This window comes from Desmodus rotundus, chromosome 11 (assembly GCF_022682495.2).
Source record: "Desmodus rotundus isolate HL8 chromosome 11, HLdesRot8A.1, whole genome shotgun sequence".
NCBI lineage: Eukaryota > Metazoa > Chordata > Mammalia > Chiroptera > Phyllostomidae > Desmodus > Desmodus rotundus.
Window position 1 is genome coordinate 91,906,413 of NC_071397.1, and position 17,689 is coordinate 91,924,101.

A 17,689-nucleotide genomic window follows, 5' to 3' on the forward strand; every position below is an offset into this window, starting at 1 on the left:
AACATTTTCTGAGACAGGGACCCCAAGCAGTCTAGTCCTGGCATGTGGCAGGCTCTGAAACACAATGTTTCATCAGCCTGCATCAACCTGCTTTCCAAAATGAAAAGCTGACCCCAATCCAGTCGGGTATTCAGAGCCATGGGCGTCTCTGCCAAGTCGAACTGACGGCAGAGCCAGCTTTCAAGTAATTAAGAGATGACTACATGTTCCTCTTTACATTGCTAACACTGATGAAAAGCAACAGATGTTTAGCAAAGATGATAGAAATACAGCCTAACCATCCTAGCAAGGGGGCCCGGGTTTGTTGCAGAATAACTGGGCCACGGATTATTCAGATGCTGCAGAAAGCCTCAAGTAAGCCTGGGTGGTTCCCATCCCAGTGATTAGGGGTTGACTGTATACTACATCTAGAATAGATTTCATTTTTGAGGTATGTTTGAGTGTCTTTTTAATCTGTGTACACATGTTCACCAAAAAAATGTTTTGTTTTGTTTTTCCAATACGATACAAGCCCAGGAAAAACTTCTAAACCTAAACATCTCCTTCTGGCAAATAATTGAATTATTGTTTGATGGATAACTAAAGTATGCTGAATTGATGGACCCAAAACTCTACAACCCTCCTCTTCTTTCCCCCTTCCCACATCATCTTGGAGGGAAGGCACCTTGAGGAGTGATAATGTTAGGCTAAGTTTTAGAAAGAGTCCAGCAACGCCCACTTGATGTGCTAACCTGATGGGAGGAGAGTCGAGTTTTCCCGGGCCTCTACTTAAGGGAGTTGTTTTGGTGAGCTCGAATAACTGGTGTCCTGCGGAGTCTACAGAAGCCACTTATCACCAGCGCTGGGCGGGTCCAACCGTTAGAGCGTTCGGCCCGAAGCTAGCAAGTCCAAAGGGTCAGAAGGACATCTTTGTGAATATCCAAGACAAAGTTAAAAATGGGTGTGAGTCTAGTAATGGCTAAAACTGTAGAATTCTCGTGAGAGGAATCACTGAATCAATAAATCATCACACTGTGAAATTAGCTCTAGTGATTGAAGTGGTGAACAGATCTAGTTCCCTATGTGTCTGGTCACATCAAGCACTTAAATGTCCTGCGTCCAGTTCCTGGTGGGGGAGGATGGTAAGTTCTAGGTCAGGGGCGGTAAATGCTTTCCTGTAAATAGCCAGATAGTGAGTATTTTAGGCTTTGTGGTTCATGTGTGTCTCTCATATATTCTTTGTTTGTTTGCAACCCGTTAAGAATGTAAAAACTAATCTTTGCTTGAGAGCCACACCGAGCAGGCTGTGGCCTGGATTTGGCCAGGTCTGTTCTGAAGGAAACATTTTCCGTTTGTGTTATCCTTCCATACTTTCACGGAGACCTGAAATGACAAACTTCGTAGGCTCTCTCTGAGCTGAAGTGATGTATACAAACGTAAGAACCAAATCTCCTTTGTTATTCCTTTTTTCCAGCTGGTTTTCTTTATTTTCTCCTTACATGGGGGTTAGGAGTCTCTGTTGGACATAGTCATCAATTGATACAGGAATGGCAGTGCCCAATTTTAACATTGTCCCTTCAGTTAGATGCTGAATGGAGAGAGAGGCTCGGCTGGGACGGAAGAAAGCCCACATTGAAGTAGGTCCTTGATGGAGATCATTGATCACCTGAAACAAGGGTCAGACCCCCCGAGCATGGCACTGAAGACTCTTTACCTACTTTTCTTCTAGTCCCTCCCCTGTGTAACCTATGTCCCTATCATCCAAGGTCATTCACAGAGCCCTCGGTGGGCTGTGCCCACTTTCACCAATGGTCCTTCCAAATGAAGTTTAAACCTCTCTCTTCCTTGCAGCCTCTCCTCAGCTTATTGGGCAGAGATGGAGGCATCTCCACCTCCGTATTAACACAGGACCTCATACACGAAGCACTTAGAAAAAGAGGGGAATCTGGTGATCCAGGAGGTAAATACTGCCTTTCCAGAGGAGGGGAACAGCTTTATCTCTCTCTGTAGCTTCTGGATCTTGTCCTACATCTTTGGACCAGTCCCAGAATTTAGCACAGAACTTTCTAGGGCTTGTGTGTGATGCGCAGTAAAACACGGTGCCTGTGTGTTTGGCTTTGAAGTTAGGCTGAGCGGAGGCCTGGTCCTTACTTCTCTACTTACCTGTTATAGGTTCCCCCATCTTTCGAGTTGCTGGGATAGATGAGTGTTTCCTCTCTAAAGCATTTTGTTCAGGGTCTGACATGACCCCAAATTGCTCAATAAATGGTAACTTCATTCCAGAGCCATTCATTGAGAGCTCACATCAATGTTCCTCTCCCTCCCTTCCCTTCTCTCTAAAATCAATAAGCATGTCCTTGGGTGAAGATGAAAAAGAAAAGGAATATGTTGTTTCTTTATTTATTTTATTGTATTTTTTTACAGTCGGACAATCATACACTTTACAAAGGCCTTTTTTTTAAAAAAATGTATCACTAAGAAAAGGAATTCTGTCAATAAAATTGATATTGCCTCCTTTAAGATGTATCCATACATTGTGGGAGAAAAAAAGCATTTCTTAGCATCAATAAAATGCATTGATATTTATGCTCAGTAAGTATCCATTGAATAAATTAATCTTACTCTATGATTGCTTACAGGATTCTGCTCCAGTAGTCTACATTGTAACTGAGTTTCTCCCTTTCTTGAGTCGGACCTGCAAAGAGTTAAATAATAACATAATAAATGAAAGTATTGTAAGACATTTATGATCTGATGTATTCTTCAAGTTTAAAACATTCACTCTGGCCATTTGAGTGAAAGAAGTGTAGTAGCGAATCCTGTTTAAGTGAAACTGGTTTACACGCACTTGGGCAGGGGTGAAGTTGGGCAGCTCTTGCAGCCAGATAATTGCTTTTGGCATCTGTCTGCAGAGATGTGTGAATACTTAATGCACATCAGTGCCTTCCCGAGGACAATGAAAGCATAAGCTCAGAGCTCACTGCCTTCTGTTTTCTAGATTTAATTTAATACAAATACTCCTCTCCAGCATCTTAAGGGGTTGATCATCCCTCTGACCACGTGGGTCCTTTCTAGTAATGAGAATGAAGGGGCTCCATGGAGAGCTGACCTCCTTCCCTCCCCTGGCAAGGCTCTGGGTTGCCCCGCTCCAAGCAGTGTTCTCTCCCAGCGTTTTCCCACCCCTCCCTGTTTAGAGTAAAGTTCCACTGGAGTCTTTGCTTTCTGACCACCCTCTAAACTCTGAAGCCTCCTCAAGGTCTTTTTCTGTACCCTCCTTCGGCTCTCACTTCTGTCTGAGATTCACTTAGTTTCAGGTTGACTCATTGGGAGCTTTGACAACACATGGCTATTTCTCACTGTATTTAAGTGTGCTTTCATACTGTGTATTTTTATTTCAACATGTCACCCATGTCACATGGCGGCATGCTGGCCCTCTGTACACGGTGAGCATGCCCTTCTTAATACCCTCTGGGAATCTGTTCCTTTGGGGCATTTTTCAGCTCCCCCTACCCTCTCCCAACTCTGCCACCAAAGCCCCAGCAAAGTGTACTTCCTGCACCCTGCCCCACTGGGAGGGGCCGGTGAGCCCTTGGCTTAGGAGGAAGCCAAGTACGGACCTTTTCCCTTCCAGAGCCACTTCCTTCCTCCCTCCACCTGCTCATGTGACTAAAGCCCTCACTTTAGGAGTTCTCCAAAACTGACACCAACTCCCGCAGAAATTCGAGACTTTGGAAACGAGCAAATGCAACAGATAGGACATTTGCAGGCAATGTGGGGGCGGGGTGGTGGGGGGAAGGATGCATGCTCACCATTGTTCAGCTTGAGGATGATGGAGGGGGAGGGTGGGAAGCTGCAAGGAAGGGCTGGAGGGGCTGATCCCAGGCCATCCCAGAGTTCAGCTTCCCGTGGCTGTGTGATTACAGACAGTCTCAAACACTAACATCTGGGCCTCTCTGATGCGCTGGGAGAGAGGAAGAACTGTAATCTAGGGCGTAAATATACCACCCTGTGTCTGTTCCCTGTAACTGTATAAACCCGTTATTAGTTTAAGCATCTATGTTGTGCTGGGATATTATAGCTGCCGCAAAGGGGGATATGGGAGCTGGTCTGAAACAGCTTCCAGTTTAAACATTCAGACGTCTCACACCTTTAAAACTCTGAATCAGTGACGTTCATGGAGTTTGAAACATAACGGCCCAAATCAGGAATACAGGCTCGCTGAGTGGATGTGAGAGGGACATGTTGGGGGAGACGTAGACTTTACAAGTTAATTTTTGTAAAAGAAAAGCCTTCCCTCACATCATGCCTTGCCCACCCCAGACCAGGGTTTTTAGAGTTAGTTTCTCACTAAGGGTAACGAGGATGGGACCCTAAGGATGTTGAGATGGGCGGGGACCCATGGGAGATGGGCGTGCAGGCGAGCTGACTAGGACTGGCTCTGTCCAGGAGAGGGCTTGGGGGAATCGTTGGACGCTTTTGGAATTTAGTGATGGAGGGAAATCGTGGTGGTCTTGGCTTCTTTCCACTTTTCTTCACTGTCTCTGTAAGACACACGCTTATCCAGCCCCCTCCTGGTGAGATTCAACTCTAAGGAATACCATTTAATCACAATATTTAATAAGAACTGGTCTGGAAACTAAAACGGCAGAGGACGTAACAGGGAAGCAGCGCCGCTGGGGCTCGTGGAACTCAGTGCCCACGCACGCACCCTGTCCTGACGAAGCGTTACCTGCAGCAACTGAGGATCCAGGAAACTTCCAAAACGTGTCAGGACTACAAAACATTCTTCTATTTTCTTTCTGTCATTCTTTTTAGAGTTTATCCTGACATGAGAGAAAATGTTATGAAATCCTGAAAGTGGAGGTGTGATGAGCTCCGTAATAGCAGTGCCTTCCAAAACCCAGAATACCCCTGAGGAGCGAAGTAAGATTTGTTTTGCTCTATGGTCTGCTGTATCAAGATGGGATACTGTCTAATCTGATACTGTAGTTTCAGAAATTTCCCAGCAGGAACTTAATGGATATTCATTTTTAACTTCTTTCTTTTAAAAATATTTATTTATTTTGAGAGTGAGGGGAGGGGAGGGAGAAAGAAATGGAGAGAAGCATTGATCAGTTGCCTTCATTTGCACCGTGACCTGAGACCGAACCCCTAACTCGGGCATGTGCCCTGACCGGGAATTGAACCGGCCATCTTTTTGCTTTGTGGGGTGACGCCCAACCAACTGATCCACACCAATCAGGGCTGTTTTTAACTTCTTGTATAAATGAAAACAAGAACACATTCCTGTACTAGCTAAAGACATACTAGCTAGCCATAACTACTCTAAACATCTCCTTGGTTTGGGGTTACTAATATATGCAGAAAACACTTTCACAAACTTTCAGAAACGTATACCACACTCTTGACCGAGGAAACTCTCACTTGATACTTAATATGCATAACAGATATAGCAATCAAAGCAAATACTTTCTTACTTTCTTTGCTTACTTATTGTGGTACTCGGTTCAAACACTGTTTCTGTGATGTTACTTATGGGGGAAAAGGTACGCATGGCAGCGATAGGTTTGTTTTTCTAAGGTTTGAAAACTCGGCGTTGAAATGCAGGAATAGTCTGAACTTTGGCAGTCTATACATGTCATTTGGAAGTTATTTGAAAATGCCTTCTAAAATGGGGGCAAAACCATGTAATAGAGATGTTATGGGTTTAAATGCATAATGGATGGGTAGCACCTAGTACAGAATAAACCCTTGATAAATAACAGCTCTTTCATTATGTCCACTTCAGTTTAATTCCCTGCTACCAGACGGCTGGGACAATGATCCAACGTGAAAATACTGGGAAAAGCTGTCCCGGTGGAGGGAGAAGTCCCTTCAGTTTCCTGAGGCAGGGGTCAGTGGTCAGAGACAAGGAAGAGACCCACGTTTTTGTTTGTTTCACCGTAGTTGAGACATACAATGTTCATTACACTTGGGAATTCAGATTAGAATTCGTTTATTGAACAATATAATTTCCTAAGTTCTCTGGACACAGCGATGAACAGACCAGATCTGGGGTGCGGGTAGACTTTATGTAGTGAGTGCTTTAAGGAAAAGTAGACAGGGAAAGGGCATGGGGTGGGGCCACGCTAATTGCCTGGGTGGTCAGAAAGGCCCCTGTAAGCTGGTAACGCTGAGCGAAGGTTTAAATAACAAAACATGATCCTGAGTAGATCTGAAGAAAGGGCATTCTAGAACACAGGTGGCAAACACAAGGCCCGCAGGCTGAATCCGGCCCTCCACCTTGTTTTATCCGGCCCGGCACCTTCTTTCCACCCGGCAGCAGCACCGAGCTCTCACTTAACAGTTAAGGAGTAGTTTACGAGTATACTGTCCTAAATTACATTTGGCCCTTTGAAGGCAACCACAAGGCCGATGTGGCCCCCAGTGAAAATGGGTTTGATACTCCTGTTCTAGACAGACAGAAATAATGTGTGGAGGCCTTAAGAGAAGAATAAGCTCTGGGAGTTCGAGGGAAAGAAAGGCAGTCTGTGTTTGTGAGCAAGCAGTAAGGGAGATGGAGCTGGAGAGGTAGGCGGGGCCCGGGTTGTGTAGTGCTTTATAGCATCAAAGGTCTTGACCACGGCTTACAAGCCCGATGCAAAGCCACTGTTGTTGATGACGCAGGGGAGGGACATAGCAGGTGAAGGCCCGGCTATCATTCAGGTGGGGCAGTTGGGAAGCTATGGCAGGTGCAGAACAGATGCTACAGAAGAGGTGGTAAGAAGCGGGTTGTTTCAGCACTGGAATATTAGCCAAAGCAATGCAGCCCAAGAAGGAATCGATGGGAATGAGGAAGCAGCGTGGACACTCTCATTTGCTTTGACCTACCTGCTACTGGTCTCCATCTTTTACTTCCATAGGCCTCTGTCCTGTGGCTCTCTTAGAAAAGTAACTGAGGCAGCACGTGGCCACAAGGGATGCTCTCTGAGCCACGAGGGAGAAGCCCACCTCCCAACCAGCCCCCTCAAAGGGCAGCACCCAGTCCTTCCAGCTCCTTTGCATTCTCGTTTCCTCATTTTGGGCAATCACGATGTAGTATTTTCATAACCATTCAGTTGTCTGCCTTCCCTCACTGGACTCCGCCGAGCTCCTGAGCGCAAGTGGTCAAACAAAGTAATTTTTTTCTGAATTTCAACAAATTCAGTCAAAAATCTCAGTTTTCATGCACTGCTCAAAGACAGGAAATTCTGAGTAGGTAGCTAAATATTTCAAAAAGAAGAAAGAAGAAGAGGAAGAGGAGGGAGGAAAAAGGAAAAGGAGGAGTGAAGGAAAGAGGAGGAAAGGAAACCCACTGGGGAAATCCGAGGGCGCTCTGACTCAACACTTCCTAAAGGTGTCTTTAGAAAGTGTTTTTGTTCAAACGATTTTCTGTAAGGGGAGTCCAGGAGCTCTTGCTTTGGAAGTTCTATGGGTCTGCAGGAAATGCGGTGCTCTATAAATATTTATGTCCATTGCCTGCCTTTCACTGGCTTATAGAGCAATTGGAAAGTCAACAGTGTTTATTCTGGAATAGAAACAACTATCAGAGAAATTTTAGTGGTAAGAAATCTTTCTACCGTTCCAAGCCAGTGGAGTGGCTGCTCTGCATTTCCAGACAGGACATCAGCCCTGCTCCAACCCTATAACCATGCCTTTGTTTGCATGGGGAGGGCACTCCGGACCTTTCGGTGGGTCTCCTGGGACATGGAGATTATGCTGCATTCATCCTCGTGTTCCTAGTAGAGAGCATGTTCTCGGGCACACCGTTGACCTTGAACCAAATGTCTGACTTGAAGTTTGGTCTGGTTCTCTATTTCCACTGTAGAGTGGAATTGCGAAGTCTCATATTCAATGCTAGCGTGTGGGTGAAAACCTTAATTCTAGTTTACCAACTTAGAGCTCAGAAATGTAAAAACAAGTTTAAGAAGTCTATACTTGTTATTCTCCTATTCAGAATTTAGCCCTTTTACTGGGGGGGAAAAGACAAATGTAGCCAAACCACATTGTTTAGTGTTGGTAAAAAAAAAATTGCTCTGTTATTTGTAAGTTTAGTTTTTAAGACAGGTCTTTGAAGGATCATATTGTGTTAAAAAGAGAGCGGATCTGGTAGCCTAGTTTTAGTTACTATGCCTCTTCGAAAATAATGAAATGACATTCCTCTTATAGTGTTCTGATTTAAATTTTCTGGCTCAAAGAGTGAGGTCCTATTGTATTTCAAAATAAATCAAAAGAAAAACCATGCAGCGGGCCTGTCTGAGCCCCCCATTCTTACTTACATGCCTGCTGGGATTTATCTATTGGCTTTTGCACAATTGATTCAAAGTCACCCACCCAGAAATGGATTCATAATCTCTATTTCCAGACCTACCTCTGACTTCCTAGGGTTGCTTTTTTCCCCCCTCCTATGCAATTCTTAGTTCATAGCACCACAATTCACTGGTCAGGACAAGCCATTTTCCTTTCCTTTCCTGCCTTGTCCAATCAGTTAGCAACAACTTCCTAAACAGTTCTCAATCCATTTGCACTTATTCATGCCCCCTCCCAGCCTTGCAGATGCTTATCTCTTGCCTAGACAAGTAGAATAATTGCTGAGCCAGCAGGGATTGCTATGTTTAGAACTCGAATCTGACCAGTGAATGCCCCTGCTAAAGGCTTAACCCCCAAGGGAAGGTTGATGGCAGAACTTAAGGTAGAGAGGAAAGGCTCAGTTTGAAAGCCTTTAATGTTTCTCTGGTCACATCCCCCACAGCTCAGGTCCAATCCACAGGCAAACCCTGTGGACTCTACCCAAAACATGCAGAATCCCCTTGTTCTTCTCATCCAGTCCTCACTGCTCCCATTTCATCCCGTCCACTGCTGTCTCTCCCTGGATTGCTGTAATAGGCTCCTAACTGGCCTCCTTGCTTAGACCCACACCCCCTACTACCTTCCAGCAGCCAAAGTGAACCCGTGCCTATGTCGACTAATTCAGACTCCTCTAGCGGTTTCCTGTCTCATTCAGAGCCAACAGCCAGTCCACGGAACAGCCCCTGGGAACCCGCCCAGGCTGGCCCTGCTCTGCCCGCTTGCTCCAATCTTACCTCCTACCCACCATGTGCTCACTGTGCCTTGGCCAGCCGGCTTCTAAGTCCCCAAATATGCCAGACAAGCTCCCGCCTCAAAGTGCTTTCTGTCTGGAACATTCTCCCCCGGATACTGAAGACCTACTCTCTCACTTTTTCCAGTTTCCTGCTCAGGTGTCCTCTTATCGGAGAAATCTTCCTGATCATGCCCTCTGTGGCCTTCTTACCCCACTTCATTTGTATGTCTAGCGTTTATCAACACCTGACAAAGGATGTATTTGTCTCTTGCCTGTTCTTCATGAGAAGAGAGACCTCGTGTTGTTCACACTGTATTTCCAATGTTTTCGACCAGTGCCCAGCACAGAGAAAAGCTTAAATGTTTTTTTGAATCTGTCAGAGTCACCTTGGCCATCACCATTCTCTGCTTCTTAGGTAAGTTCTGGTTGTCTGATACTGCGGTAGCACCACGTTCTAGAATGAGATCAGCAGCCCGAGGTGCGGCAGGCATGTAGATGTGGGTGGGTGGGTGGTGATGGTGGTGGGTGCACAGGAAGAGAAGTGGCAGAGAACCTGCCCAGTGACTTCTCCTTCCTCCATTCCTGCCCTCAGACTCCTGGGCTTCTGGAGAAGTGTCCTTGCGGCCTGACTGGGCCTCTTGCCCGTAGTATCTGCTCTCTGGCATCGTCCTACCTAGAAAAGCTTGCTCCTGCCTGCTCCCCCATATCTGCCTTATTCCTCCCCAGAACTCACAGCACCAGACAACTTCTCATGCGTGGCAAACACTCAGGAAATACCGAGTCACAGCTTCATATTTATGTCTAGTCTTGTACCCATCATTTATCCAAGTGCTGCTTATCCATCACAGGAGGCAGTGTCGTGTGACAAACGTTCAGATTCTGGAGCTGGACCACCTGGATTCAAAACGGGTTCCACCACTTAGAGTCTGCATGACCTTGGGGAAGCTGTCCAGACTCTGCAAGCTCAGGGGCAGCATGTTAGAGGGGAGGGAAACAGTCTCAGCTTCTGGGGTTATAACGGGGGATCAGATGCAATCATCCTTTAACGTGCGTGCACAACCTACTTTTATCAGAGAGAAAAGTTAGGTGAATATTAGCTGCCATTATTTTCATGAACATTTCTTCAAAATTCACGTCTTTCATAAAACCCAAATTGCTCTCTTGTTTCTTGAAAAACTATGCATCCTTTAATTACCATTTTAATGGTAATTAAATGGTAATGGTGTGTGTTGATGCCTTACACTGATTATCGACTCGTGTTTTCTTAAATTATATGTATGAAATAATGACTATGTGCATGTGGAAATATTACATTTATCCACCCCCTCTGAGCATTTCCCATCGCCCTTTCTTGGTTTATTTTTCTGCATAGCATGCGTGTCTGCCTGATTGACACACTATAAATTAATGTTTATCTTTTTAAGCTTTGCAGAGGGAGGGATTCATTTTCTGGTTAAAGGAATTTCCAAAAAACACAAGTAGAGAAAAACAGTATGATAAGCCTCATGTACCCCTCTTCCAGATTCAGCAATTATAAACATTTGGCAATCTTGTTTTGTCTTTTTCCCCCGTTGGTGTCCCCTCCCCCACTCGGGATATTAAAGGCAAATCCAGGTACCATTCTATTTAACCCATAAATACTTCAGTATGCATTTGCAGCTGATAAGGACACACTCTTCCTATAAGCACCCCACAGTTAAGATGCCTGCTGACGACAACAGTACTCCCTTAATTCAGCTCTTCCCCTTCTCCTAGTCTCACGTACCTGTTCGAGTCTTCTCAGACTCAGACCCGAACAGAAGAACGGGTCTTCTGCCTGTTGTGTTTACTGTCTCATCTCAAGCATTACATATTGGCACTGCGCCGATGAGTGGACAGGTTGTGTTCTTAGGTTTTATTCTTGGAAGAGAACTCCATAAAAAGAGGGAGTGTGGGCTAATAAAAGAAAGCCCACTTGACTCATCACGGAGCTGAGGCCTAGCTCTGTCTAACGTTTACAGGTACTGTAGGACTAACACCAGCATCTTGTAATGAGCAAGTGCCTTCAGAGTTCCGGCTTGGGATGGGCTGCCTTTGAGCCTGCCTCTCTTGCCTCAGAGGGGTCAGAAATTCCTCCTCTCCTCCCCCTTCTTGAACAGGAAATACAAATCACGTGGTTCACCCTTTTAGAGCTGAGTGATTATCTTTTGCATATGAACTGTACTACTTCCTAGCTCTTTCTTCAACCATAGAATGGGCAGAAATTATAAGTACTGTATAGGATTGTTATGAGCGTGGAAAAATAGTGGATAAACTGTTTCACAGCGCTTGGCCTTCAGCAGCTGATGAATGGACAGTTGTGGTTTCTCCCGTGTTGCCAAACCGCCGTTGTTGGCAATCTCTGAGATGAGAGTTCCCAAAACAAGGTAGAAGGCCCCCAAGGTTTGACTGGGTGCAAGGGGCTACCGAGTAGACGCTGGCTTTGCGGGGTGGCGCCCCCCCAGGCCTCCCAGCCTCTCCGTCTGACTCTGTCTCTCCAGGTCGAGCCTTCAGGGTTCCTCACTGTTGCCGTGGTCCCCCGTGGTCTGCCGTGGAGTGGGAAGGCCACGCTGTAGTTTCACTGCTAGGCAGTGCACTGCCCTTTTGAGGGTTAATTCCAAGAGCTTTTACTGCTAATAATGAGATTTAAGGAAATCCTTGTAGTTTTACCCTCTCTTTTGAGTAAACACTGGGGAACAATAGTTACATGAAAATCAGGTTTTGTGCTAACCTGAACGAAAGACTGGTTTACACTTTAGATTCCTATCTCAGGAAGATTGCTGTCAGGCACACTGGGCTCCCTAATAAATTTTGAGGTCACAACTAGTCTTGTCAATAACACACTGGCAGATCATTTCTCATGATAAGTGTAGACATGTTCATCTGGCACACGGAAATGCCTTCTCGATTTCATGATTGGAAGGACTTGTCCTCTGTTTCCAGCACCGTACTTGCTCTGAGGCAAATTAGCCTGGGATTTGAGGTGAACGAAACTCTGGGTAACCCGCAACCTCAGGAAAGTTCGGCCCCTCTCTACAACACGGAGGAGGGCTTTGAAGCATGACGGCCAAGTCTGACAGCTTTGCAGCAGAACCTGCACCTTCAGCCTTTTCTGTGTGAGAGTCTGTGCCCTTCCCCTCGGACCAGCCCCAGAGTGCAGGCCAGAGTCCTCTGCTTGCTCCTGCTGGGCCTCCTTCCCACCTCTGGGAGCTGGCAGCTGCGTTATTTCCCTTTCTCCTTCATCACAGCCCCTTTCCCCAGGGGGGATGCTTGTAGTGTGTATTTACTTGAATTCTCACAACAGGAAATATATGGAGATGTAAATACCCATAGGCTACACATTCTTGTGAGAAGAATCAGACTAGGGAGGGATTACAGTGGGTGAAGTCTGCGGAAGGGATAGAGTGGAAATTCTACAGAAGCAATAAGGTGACTGGAAGGGGCGGGGTCTCAAGGGAACAGGAATGGGGAGAATGACAGGAAGTGCAGGGGTCTGGGGTGATGGTTATGGAGCTTCACCTTCTGGGTTCCATGCGCCACCTATCCTGTCATTTCCTGCTGCACCAAAGAGTAACACCCCCTGGCCTGCTGGCTGCAGTGGCAGTGGCCGCAGTGGAAATGACAGCTAGCATGGCCTGAGCACTGACTAGTCCAGGCTTTGTACCTATTTACTAATTTCGTGCTCACAAGCACTTTGAATGCGTTCAATCATCCCCATTTCATAGATCAGGACACTGTGGTGTAAACGTGTTTGGATAGCTTGTCCAAAGACACCCAGCTAATCAATGGTAGCATCGGGATCCGTGCCCCCAGACTGGCCCCAGATCTCATGCTCACAGTGCACGTGGTGTGTGGATTAGGGGTGGGTTCATCTCAGAGTGTGGGGGAGAGGTGGGACTCACAGCTCTGAATAGTCCCAGGCCAGTAGGTAGCTCTCCCCTCGTAGGAACTCCAGCTCCTTCCATCTTGTTGCTCTGAGAGATGGCATCGTAATTTTGGGCAGCCACATACCTAGCTAAAATTGAGGGTTACGTTATTGGAAAACTACTTGAGTGCTGGGATGTCTTCTCTAAAGGAAAAAACACATCTAAAATGTTTAACACCTGGTGGGTTGCCCTGCTTAAGTACAAATAAATGTTAGATGCTCATGTTTGATTAACAACTTGGGCATTTCCAACACACATTTCATTCTAGCAAGGGCTGTTTACTAACCGAGGCAGAAGCAGTTTTTTCTGGGGAGGAAACTTCTCAAGATGCTAATCATCATAGGATGTCAGTCATTCCCGGTGACATCAGGAAACACCTGAAAACTAATATGGTTTGCGGCCTCCCTCAGCTTACCATCTTGTAAGAACTTGCTTTGCTGTCAGAGGGTTACTATTCAGGCACTAGCTTGAAGGACTCCTCATTTGGACTGAACTGATTAATCAAAGAAATGATTGAGGTTGCAATATTCTCAATCTATTACAATAAAAAAACATTGGTAATTGTTGAAGTCCTAGCATTAAGATCTGAACTGAGGGAGGGATGATTTAAATACCATTGAGAGGGTTAGAAAGAAAATGAAGAACTTAGGTAACAAAGATTTTTGCCAAGGTTAAGAATTTGAAGATGTATAATTGAGTTGTATATTTTCAGAAACTGAAATTCTATGAATTTTCTTCTTTTGCCTGTTCCGGGAGAATTACAGGAAGTCCTTTGTAACAGGGTATCCTGAGTTGGAGGGTTTGTTAAGTTAAAAAAAAAACACAACTCACTCACTCAGTGGTTTGCTTCTGGTGAAGACTGTCGACTCCATTGCACTTGGCTGGGTTTGGAGAGCAGCAGTCACTTCAATCACACTTGTTTTCACGGTGGCCTGGGGAAGAATTAGGAGACTTCCTTTTCAAAAAAGTTTTCGCTAAGACAGGGCTTTTATCCTCCAGTTGAGTCAATAGAGTGGTCTTCTGCTGGAATTCCGAAGTCAAACTCGATATCCTAGTGAAATTTAAAGTGAATTGATGAACAGTAATCAACCAGTTAATTACTAGTGTAGTAAAATAAACTTGCACATAAATTTTTTTCAACTATTCAAATGACAGGAACCTTTTAGAAGAAGGCTGTTTGTTAGGAAAATGAGGCCTTTGAAAGTACAGGACTCTGGGTCTCCTTGGCATTGTTTCCCATAGAACTCAGTAAGGTTCGGGTATAATTTAAAGGTGTTTATCCCTTTCTGAGCTGCTCAAGAATGTTAAGAACTGTGATGCTGATGGTGAGTGGTGAATAAAGCTTCCAACTGGTGAGAGTGGGCTTCTGAGGGGGAGCAGCGGAGTGCTCACCAGGCTTCTAAATGCAAAGGATTTCCTTCCATTCTCTGAGGGTGTTTGACAGACACTCTGTCGCAGCTTATTGATGGGCATATCAGCAAGCATTGTTTTGTGGAGGGCCTGGGGTGTGGGAACAGGCCTGAAGGAGTGAGGGACTATATCCAAACTCAGGGGCGATGAAAAGCTAATAGGGCGTGTGTGCATAAATGTTTAACAACCTGCTGGGGTGGGGGTGGGGGACTGTGTGTGTGTGTGATATACATATACACACATGTAACATAATTCATTATACATTATATGGATATGAAGGATGTGTAGCACAGAATTTACAAATAATAACCAAGATGCAAATTGCTTCTCATAGCATGCTTTTGTTGGTATTTGTTCAACTTCAGCTGTTCGTAACCAACCTGTTCATAAGCGAACATAGTTTCAACATGACTATTGTTAGATATTTTCTTTCACATTAAAAAGACAAAAGTGCAACAGCAAGGACACATGTCAGCCCATCACTCGTCTGTCACTGACATGAGTGACTCCTGCGGAGCTAAGTGCTGGATGAATCTTCGCTCAGTTTTTGGTGGTGTTTATACGATGTTAACAGCTAAAGACACACACTTTCACATTTAATCTGTATCATTGACATTTTCTCCATCACTTTCTTAGACGTGAAGAGAGGAAATCAAGCTGTGATTTGTAGGATTTGCCTGCTTTCATGGTGTAAGTGTTCCCTGTGGCCACTTGCACGCTGCCAACGCGGCATTGCTGAGTGCAGTGTTGGGAAGAAACGTGCGCTAGCACACCACTGCCAGAGCCTTCCTCCCGGACCCGTGAAATGGATGTCAGGAGCCTCCCGAGCGAAGACAACACTAAAACGCAGTAAAATCATTAAGAAATGATGAGTTTTAAGCCCTCGTACCTTTGTTTTTAGTACAATTTATCTAATTTTAAGTTTATAGTATTTACATTGTAATGATGGCTTTAACAACTCTCTGGCAAGATGCTAAAGGTGAGCAGTTGGTTCTCGTGAGCTGCTCAGGAACATGGTGTTGGTTAGGACAGTGACTGGCACAGTCTGCAGAAGCCGAGAGGCACTTCACTGAGAGGGTCACCTGGGAAGTTTTCGACCTGACAAAACAGAGTTCCAGAAGCAGTGGGGATTTCCTGCCAGGTGTGGGGCAAATGCATTCAGGTAACTAAATACAGGGGGTCTTCAAGTTATCCAAAGGGCGATGCGCCCCGGCCCAGCCTTTGCCAGAGACCTCCCGCTGGTCGCCCCATGGCGTTCTACTTACTTGGAGGCGAGGGGAGTCACGTGGAGGGACAGCAGGCACTGTTAGCCTTGTGGGGAAAACCCCTGAGCGTTCAGAAATCAAAGAGAAGTAGCTCTTGGAAGCAAAAAGCAGGTTAGAGTTGCTTTGGGCACCGGTTCTAGACATTTTGACTCAAGTGATAGCCTTTTTCAAAATCCTACCTTTTGAGAGATCCATGTACTCCCAGTTTGGGGGTGGGGTTCAAAGGTCACCTCTGTTCTGAGCTCAGGGTTCCTCTATGCAGTGTCAGCCCTCCCGGTCGTTTCAGCCCGTCCTGCCTCCACAAGTCCCTGCCTCTGGCCCATAAATCCCCCCACATCCTCTCACATTCCCCTCTCTCCTGCCCTTGCAGCGTTTTTTATTTTCGTTTTTGTTTCGCTTTCCCCATCCTCGCATTTGCTCATAACCCAGCTCACCTAACAGAAGACGTTTAGCATTCATACTCCCTTTCCAGGGCCGTTGAAAATTGTGGAAATAGACATATTTTTCTGACACGGTTTTATTCGAATTAATTTAGTGTCAACTGCTTTATTCCAATACCCACTGAGACCCTCTCTACCAAGGGAGTGGATGAGTAGTAGGAAGGAAGGCAGTTCAGGAGCAGGAGAGTTCTGAGGGCCCACGGGTAGCTTTCGTGGACCAGGTAGAGGGCGAAAGAAAGCAAAATGCATGTTGTCTCTCATCGGACACGAAAGAAGAAGTGTTCTTTGGTTTACTCTGCCTCCCACGTCATGCTGCCCAGAGCTCCAGAGACCCAGGGCTCAGAACGAGGCGCCTCTGCCTGTTGCAGGCGCGATGGTGAAAACCAGCTCAGCGCCGCAGCGGGACTGTGAGCGATTAGAACGCAGCATGTTTGCTGCTGGACTGCTCGTAGTTTGGGGCATAAATTAATTTCTTTTTCCCCAAAGATAGGTTTTGAGTTAAGGAGGATGTTTTTGTAGCATTAACGCTAACAAACGTTTCTGCTGCTGTGTCTTCTGTATAAATGCCACGTCTTATTGGATCACTAGCATCTTTGTATTCTTACTGTGTTTATCTTTATTTTTGTCTTTCTTTGTGTTTACTTTTGCTTTTTTCATTCTGAATGCTTTTATCATTCTTACTGTGTTTTTAATCTGAAAGAGGATATGTGTGTGTGCATAGGGAAAGAAAATCACAGATTCAGTTTTAGTAATTAGAAATAATTCTAAACGTGGGCTTCTCCACATCCTCGCCTGGCCACAGGCAGGAAGCCCCAGACGCTGGGCAGCCAGACTGCGTCTCACCACAGAAAGATGCCCGCCCTCCGCTCTGCCCTCCCCTGCCACACCCAGGCCAGACCCGGTGGGTCCTGATCGCACAGGAGATTGCTGTGGCCACCTGGCCTGTTCTCTGTGCCCCGCCCCCCCGCAGACCCCTTCAATATTTGTGCAAGTGGGGAAGGGCTCTGAGCAAACACTGCCACACCCTCTGTGACCATCAGGTACTCCACACCCACTTAATCCAAGTGGGGGTGAACAGGGCCAAGCGTGTTCTATTGTGCTTGTCTTTTAAGTTGCCAGATTTTTTTGACAGGCTTAGCTATTTTTTTGAACTCGTCTAGACTCCTCTACCATAAGGAGGCATGTGTGCGCACATGTGTGTGGGTTCATTCAGCAAATATCTGTGTGTCTGTTCTGTGCCAGGCGTCATTCATTCCTTGTGTGGGCACTTAGGGTACAAGGGAGAACAAAACCGAGGCTCTGCCCTGGGGAAGTCTGCGTTCTCTGCAGGAGAGGGACAGAAGCAAGTCAACATCCAGGGTCTCCAGGAATGGCCAGCGCCACGAAGAGAAGTCAGGCGGGGTAACGGGATGGAGGAAGAAGACTGTCTTTCTTAGAGTTACCCAAATAAACCTCAAGTGTTGATGTTAAAAGTGGTAGCCAGCCTTAAGTGGTAAATAAAACCATGCAATTTATCCTGCCTCTGTAAGGAAAACAAAACCTCTGGCTTCT

The 17,689-nt window shown here is 45.8% G+C and overlaps 1 protein-coding gene across 3 annotated transcripts in view; it reads left to right on the top strand.

Annotated features, from left to right (window-relative positions):
- PLEKHG1 (pleckstrin homology and RhoGEF domain containing G1) overlaps window positions 1-17,689 on the top strand; it is a 200,388-nt gene that overhangs the window by 3,170 nt on the left and 179,529 nt on the right. The window contains exon 2 of one of the 3 annotated variants that reach the window (XM_045188902.2): window positions 4,795-4,902. The exons of the other annotated variants lie outside the window; for them this stretch is intronic. The gene's annotated coding sequence lies outside the window, so the exon portion shown is untranslated. The remainder of the gene's footprint in view (window positions 1-4,794; window positions 4,903-17,689) is intronic. 3 annotated transcript variants of the gene reach the window in all.